We start from the raw sequence: 7,355 nt of genomic DNA, 5'->3' as shown, positions 1-7,355 counted from the left end.
CGGGCCGCCCCCGCCGCGCCTGACAGGGCCGCCCCCGCGCCCGCCGCGCTCCTGCCGCCGCCGCCGCGGGCCCGCCCGAGCCGCGGGCGGAGGGAGCGGAGCCGGCCGAGCGCCCAGCGCACATCGCCGCCGCCGCCGCCGCCTCGGACCCCGGGCCGCGCCGGAGCCGCCGTCCCGCTCGCGGGCGCGAGGAGGAGGACGCGTCGCGGCGTCGCCGGGGCCGGACCTGGACCTGCCGGGACGCGCCGCCGCCCACCCGCCCGCGCCGCCGCCGCCGCCGCCGCCGCCGCCGCCGCCCGCGCCGGGACCTGAGCCCGCGGCGCCGGCGCTGAGGGGGCCCCTGCCGCCCGAGCAGCCCGCAGGCCCCGGGGCGGCCGCCCGCGTCGCCGTCGCCGTCGCCGTCGTGGTCGCTGTGGCCGCCAGGCCCGCGCCGCCGGAGCCCCGCCGAGGAGCCGCCGCCGCCGCCGCCGCCGCCGCCGCCGCCGCCGCCGGGGACGGAGCCCAGGTGAGCGCCGGCCGGGCCTCGGAGCCGCCGCGGTGGCCGGGCGGGCCGCGCCGCCTTTGTTCGGCCGGGCCCGGAGCGCGAGCGCCCGTCCGAGCCCCGCGGCCGTCGGAGCCGCGCGCCCCCCCTCCCCCCGCGAGCGGGCGCCCGTGGGTCTCGCATCCCCGGGGCGCGCCGGGCGGAGGCCCCCGAGCCGCGGCCGGGGGGAGGGGGACGGAGGAGGCAGCCGCCGGCCTGCCGCGCGCGCGGGCTGAGGGGCCGCGGGGGCCGCGGGGGCCGCGGGGCCGCCCCTGCCGGAGCGACGCCTCGCGTGCACCCTCGCCCCGCGGATGACATTGAATCGGTCGGCGCGTGGCCGTGGAGGCTGGGCAGGTGCGGCCGCGGGGCTCCCCCGCCGGCTCCCCGGGGCTCTGGGAAGCCCGCCGGCGCTGCAGGGCCGGGGCGGCGCGGGGCGGGGGGGCGGCCGCAGGTCCCCCGGCGGCGTCCGCGGCCCCGGGCAGAGCGAGCGGCGTCGCCTCGAACCGCTCAGCCTCTCGTCACGTTAAGCCTCCATTTGGGTTGTCTGCTCGGTGGCGTCGAGGCACGAGCTGCAGATTGTGAACTCAAAATGGTGCTCCGCGGGCGTCCGGCCGGAGCCTCCGCCTGGAAGGAGCCGCGAGCCGGGGGCGCCGGGCTGGTCCCCCCGCATTGTGTTCCCGAGGGGCCCGGCCGCGGTCGGCGTCGTGGTCAGGCCGGGAGGGCCACCGGGTGCGCGCCGCTGCGAGCCCGAGCGGAGCGGAGCCGCCGAGGGATGGTTGCGCGCGACTGACTCCCTCGCGGTTAGAATTAACGACGAGGGGAGCGGAGACCCTGGGAACGTGGCTGGAGCGATCTCAGCACACGGTGACGGTCAGTTGGAAACGTGCAGGGGTGCTGACAGGTGTGTGCCTACACTGCGGACTCCCGTACTGTGAGAAAGAGCAGACGCTGAAATTTAGCCCCTGGGCCGGATGGACTTGGTTGGCTGAGGGCACCTTGAGGAGATTTGCGTTATTCCCGAAGCCCGGAGGCGGTGAAGGGCTTAGAACACCTCCCATTGCGGCACCCCTAGGATGCATTGTTGGGGGGAGATGATGGTAAACGAGGTTTTACAAACGACTAGCCCAACTAGCATTAACCAAGTTGATTTTATTGTCGGTGTTTACAGATGCGAGTGATGGTCTTAATAGCTGTAGCCGCTGCTTTACTTGCTTATCGTGAAAGTTTGCTTTTTCTACAGAAAGTTTTTAATATTTGCCTTTTCATAGGAAGAGAGGTTCTCAGAATGTGTTTTCCTGTCACACGTTGGGTCATGAGAAATTGATAGCTCAGAAAAATGGTAATAGTAATAATAGTATTGGTTGAGCGAAATTTGACTTAGGGTGATGCAGAGCGATTTCTTCAAACTAGCACTTCTTAAGCAGGAGAGTGGATTCGTGAGAGACACAGAGAATGAGGCAGAGACACAGGCAGAGGGAGAAGCAGGCTTCCTACAGGGGGGGAGCCTGATGTGGGACTCAATCCCAGGACCCCGGGATCGTGACCTGAGCAGAAGGCAGCTGCTCAACCACTGACCCATCCAGGCGCCCCAGACTTGATTTTATTATGAGGATCTTGTTGTTGTTGTTGTTTTGCCTTTTTTTTTTTTTTTTTTTTTTTTTTTAGATTTTATTTATTTGAGGGGTAGAGAGAGTGTGAGCATACACGCACGAGTGGGGTGGAGGGGCGGAAGGAGAGGGAGAAGCAGGCTCCCCACTGAGCAGGGAGCCCAATGTGGGGCTTGATCCCAGCACCCTGAGATCATGACCTGGGTTGAAGGCAGACACTCAACCGACTGAGCCACCCAGGTGCCCCAAGGATCTAGTTTTGAAAGACTAAGTCTCCGCTGTTTCTTGTCCGAACCAAAGACCTTATTGACCGGTACCTCCGTTTTACTCTTAAGCTATTAAATAAGGTGGACAGCGAGTCTGTCATAAGGGTGAATCCTCAGTGTTTCATTTTGGATTCTGGCATTTAAATATTCTAGTAGTAACCTAGTGTACATGGAAATGCTGACTTTTGGATTTCCTTCTTACAATGTTTATTGTTGTTCTTTTTCAAGTGGCATATGCTCTAACACTTCCACAAAGATTATTTTGTAGCAGGTTTATGTTTATACTTAGTTGGCTTGGGAGTTTTGGAACAAATAGTTGCATTAGAGGGCTGATTATGAGGAAAGTGGGGTGTACTGTTTCATTGGATCCACAGGGATCAAAACAGAAGTAAGTCATGGGAGGAATATACTCTAAAATTACAGTATTTCTCACCACCACCACCTTTTTGTTAAATAGCCGGCTTTACTGAGATAAATTTGTGCTTTTCCAAATGCTGTCATCTGGCTCACTTCCAAAACCAAGATGGGGAGGAGGAGGTCAGGGCTGGAGGGGGCAGCCTTTTTCCCTAGTGAAGAGAGCTTTCAGTTGGAAAGAAATGGAAGATAGAATTCCTACAGTACTGGCTGCAGACGGAGTGTCTGCATGACTGCCCCAGCTCCAAGTGAGAGCGAGGAGGGCCTGAGTGTAAACTTACTCTTGCTCCACTCAAAGTGATGCTAATCTTAAATTAAAAAAAAAAAAAAAAAAAAAGTACTACTGGAAATTTATCCATTATTTGATTTGAGTATATAGAATGTCTTTGGCATCGTATAACTTCCCTAACAACTTAACATTTTAAGGCTTAAGAGCCATTTTAAAGACTATTTCAATGTCTTTTTGGCTTTCCCCAGTAAGAATTAGATCCACGAGATTGCATGCGTATGTTGTAGGCCACTCTGTTAGCACTCAGTCAGGCTTTATTGTGCAAAGGTTACTATCAGAGAAGATTTTATAAGGAAGAAAATCAGTTGTCATCTCTGAGGCTGTTTCCCATTCTCAGAACAACATAAGATTTGTGGATGCAGCAAACGAAGATTATCTAGCCAGAGCAACTAAAGTCCCAGGGTCAGAGGTGGGGGAACATGAGAAACGGAGAGGTGAGGAGGGACAGATTTATAAAAGGTCTTGGAAGCAGGAGAGGGATGTGTTGAGGGAGCAGGAGGTAGAGCCTTCAGCAGATGGGGCCTGGAAAGTCTAAGTAAGTGGGGGAAGAGCCAGGCAACTTTGTTTCTGTGTGTTTTGTTTTTGGTTTCTTTGAAATTGTTCTGGCTTTCTTAGTGGTGATTTTGAGACAAATGGGTTTTTACCTTTCACCCCAGCTTTATTTCAGAGGGTTTTCTGGTGTTTTCAATGAGCTGTAAGGAAATCTTTTGAAGGAGTATTGGTGCTGCAGTCTATTTTGTATGATGAGTGGATTTTATTTGCTTAATTAAGACAGTTGGCATCTTAATTTTGTTTGAAGATGTCATAGACTTAAGTAGAGAGAGCAGAATATTAAATGAGAACTGGCCTTTTTGTCAGACAGATTTTATAGATCTTCTTGCTTTAAGTCAGTCTAATCGTGAACATCTAAATTTTTTACAAATTATTATTTTTTAACAGATTTTTATTTATTCATTCATGAGACACACACACACACACACACACACACACACAGAGGCAGAGACACAGGCAGAGGGAGAAGCAGGCCCCATGCAGGGAGCCTGACGTGGGACTCCATCCTGGGACCCCAGGATCACACCCCAGGCTGAAGGCAGGTGCTAAACCGCTGAGCCACCCAGGGATCCCCAATTTTTACAAATTAGCTTTTAAATAATGGTGCGGTCATGAGGAGAGCATTCTTTACTTTGCAAAATAATATACAGTAAGCTTTCTTTAAATTTTAGTGCAATAAAGATGTTCTCAATTATAGACATTCGGCTTACACACAATTTTTCAAGAATATAATTACTTAAAAATACAAAGGTTACTTGTCAGAAATAGCTATAACCTTGTGTAGAGATTGTATGTGTGATGTTGAAACCAAGAAATGTATAATCCTTGCCCAGTGAACTTGTTTGAATAACTTGCTTAAAATAATCCTGTACGTTTCCTATTGTGCAGAGTATGCGTTTGAACTAGAACTTACTTAATGAAAAGTAAAATACGTATTCGCTAATTCTGCAATTGGGATGTGATGAGGTTTTACATATTAAAAACATGGTGAAAATTCATACCCTTTGTGCCATTTTTAGAGTTTTACTAAAAATGAATTCTTTTCTTGGCCACAGGTGCTTTCAGAGAATGAAGAAGCTGTTGCAGGGATGGAGAGCTGTTTGTTAAGAATGCATTCTTTCCCTGTAGCCCTCCAAAGGCTATAGAGCTGTGTGCAGAGCTAGACAATCTGGGCACCCAGCCATAAAACATCACTGCTGAAGCACAGATAGTTGTTCGCACCCTCCTGAGCCCTCCTGGCTGCAACCACAGCAGAAGGAATGGCCTTGGGAAAGCAGAGCTCACTGCTGTTTTGAACTCTTAATATTCCATGTGGCTCTTTGAGTTCCAGCTGTGCAATGGGACTTTGGTTTTCTAAGATAGAGTAATGAGTAAGAATGGGTAAGGATATAGCTTCTAAAATATGTCTCTTCCAGGCCAATGTACATAAATATTTGCTCTAGGAAGTAGGAGTAGTGAGTTGTCTGTCCTGTGGTCTCCCTTTCCTTATTTGCCTCTTTGTCACAGCACTCCTCTCCTGTTGGAGAGCAACCTGCCTGAAGACGCACAAGATCACTGGGCCACTGGGTCACAGCACCCAGGACCCAAAGACTCATCTGGAACCTGTCTTCCAGAGATCCAGCTGTAGTGGCTCAGTTCCCGCTTCACTTCCTTATTAAAAAAATTTTTGTGCAGAAGTACGAGAATGAGAGTGCGCAAGTATACGAGCTTGTCATCATTACAAGGTTATAGCATTTTCTGTGACCAACATCTGTTTGTATGAATCCACAAGATCCCCTGTGACCTTCTAGAATACCAACACTAAACAGCTCTGCTTTTTATTTATTTTTTTATTTATTTATTTTTTTAATGATTTTATTTATTCATAGAGACACAGAGAGAGAATGAGAGGCAGAGACACAGGCAGAGGGAGAAGCAGGCTCCATGCAGAGAGCCCGACATGGGACTCGATCCAGGGTCTCCAGGATCACGCCCTGGGCTGCAGGCGGCGCTAAACCGCTGCGCCACCGGGGCTGCCCTGCATTTTCTTTAAAGACCCTCTCTGTTTTCCTGTGTCTTGAAAATTAGTACTCCATTACGTCTTCAGAATGCCCGAACTGCAGACCTGCAGTATCACAGTATTATGTCAGATTATCCACAGAGGGGGGGGATAACCCTTGTCTGTGATTGAATCCCTTACTGAGGTGTAGACTGGCTAGTGCCAAGATGGTCTGGGGGAATATGGGCTTTGTTGGATTTATTTTGTGTGTACAGTCTAGCTCATTAAGAATTGTATCTCTCACAACTAAAATCAGTTGCTTGAGTTGAGCCTGGCAAAGGTATTGTTTACTTTTTATTCCCAAAGATAATTTCTTTTTAATTACTCTTTTAATAAGTGGGGGTAAATCTAAGTTAAAATAGCAACTAGGAATTAAAGTCAAGATCTGTGTTTGGGAAATGGTGGCATTGGTACAACATACCACCTTTCTATCCACTCTGCTGTGGAAAGATGTTAACAGAGTTGTTCAGGAATTACAAGGTGGGGGGCATACAGAATTACTCCTCTGATTACATTCTGTTTTCTCACACTGTATGTGAAGTGGGCAATGCAGAAGGGGAGGGGAAAGAGTGTGTAGGAACGGAACGTAATCTGCTTTGTTCTTCAGGAGGCTGATGTTTTAAAGGAGGATTTGGGGCCAGGAGATGAGGTCGGGGAAGAAGATGATGGCTCTGTAGAAGGAAGGACATTTGAGTCTCTGGGGACAATTGGGAATGGGAGTGGGAGGTAGTTAGAAAGCATGCTGTCAGTTCACCAGACCTCCGCTTAAAAATAATCTTCAAGGGACACTGGGTGGCTCAGTGGTTGAGCGTCTGCCTTCAGCTTAGGGTGTGATCCTGCAGTCCCAGGATCTAGTCTCACATGAGGCTCCCACGTGGGGAGCCTGCTTCTCCCTCTGCCTATGTCTCTGCCTCTCTATATATGTCTCTCATGCATAAGTAAATACAATCTTTAAAAAAAAAAAAAAAAAAAACAACACAACACACCTGAAAAATGGTTGCTTTTCATGCTTCTGATGTACAGGCCAAAAAAGGGAGGGCAGCGAAGGAAGTTAATTTCTACACAAGCCTATAGCTTGTAGGAAGTAAAGCCAGAATCTAGATTCAGACAGTCTATTTCATAGCCCTCACTCATGGATAAACAGCTTGAATTATTTGAATAGCTTTTTAATTAGTCTCTCTTCTGGTCTATATCCTACCAATCCATCTGCTAATATTAACTGAATACTTTCTGGGTACTTTGTGTGTGTAATCCATTCCTCATCTGCAACTTGTAAGGTAGCTCTTGTTACTGTGTACATTCTCTAGATGGGGAAGCTAAGCCCCATGGAGGATGAATAATTTACCCCAAATCAGAGACTTAATAATGTGTTGAGATCCTATGATGCTGAAATTGGAGCATTTTATCATCCCCCTGTGCTATCCTCTAAACCCCAAGCCTGGTCACATCATTTCTGCTTTACTCCACCAAAACTTACTGGCTTCTCTGTGCAGTGGCCGCAGTGAGGATTGACAGCTTTCTGCCCTCCTAGAGTTGTCTGACTAGTGAGAGAGGCAGGCACCAAACAAAAAAACAAAACAAAAACTGAAATAGCAATTAAATGTTGTGAAACTTCCTTAAGTTAACAAAAACTTATGGTAGTATATAATTATATAGTCATATACCATGT

At 50.0% G+C, this 7,355-nt stretch overlaps 1 long non-coding RNA gene across 1 annotated transcript; it reads left to right on the top strand.

Annotated features, from left to right (window-relative positions):
* Positions 1 to 1,002: 1,002 nt before the first annotated feature.
* LOC111097282 lies at positions 1,003 to 5,327 on the top strand. Its single transcript, XR_005364157.1, has 2 exons — positions 1,003 to 1,421; positions 4,704 to 5,327. It is a non-coding gene; the product is annotated as an uncharacterized LOC111097282 (long non-coding RNA).
* Positions 5,328 to 7,355: the final 2,028 nt, after the last annotated feature.

The sequence above is a fragment of the Canis lupus genome, chromosome 9 (genome assembly GCF_011100685.1).
Source record: "Canis lupus familiaris isolate Mischka breed German Shepherd chromosome 9, alternate assembly UU_Cfam_GSD_1.0, whole genome shotgun sequence".
Taxonomy (NCBI): domain Eukaryota; kingdom Metazoa; phylum Chordata; class Mammalia; order Carnivora; family Canidae; genus Canis; species Canis lupus.
Note: the sequence above shows the minus strand (reverse complement) of the source record. Positions and strands in the feature narration are given on the sequence as shown.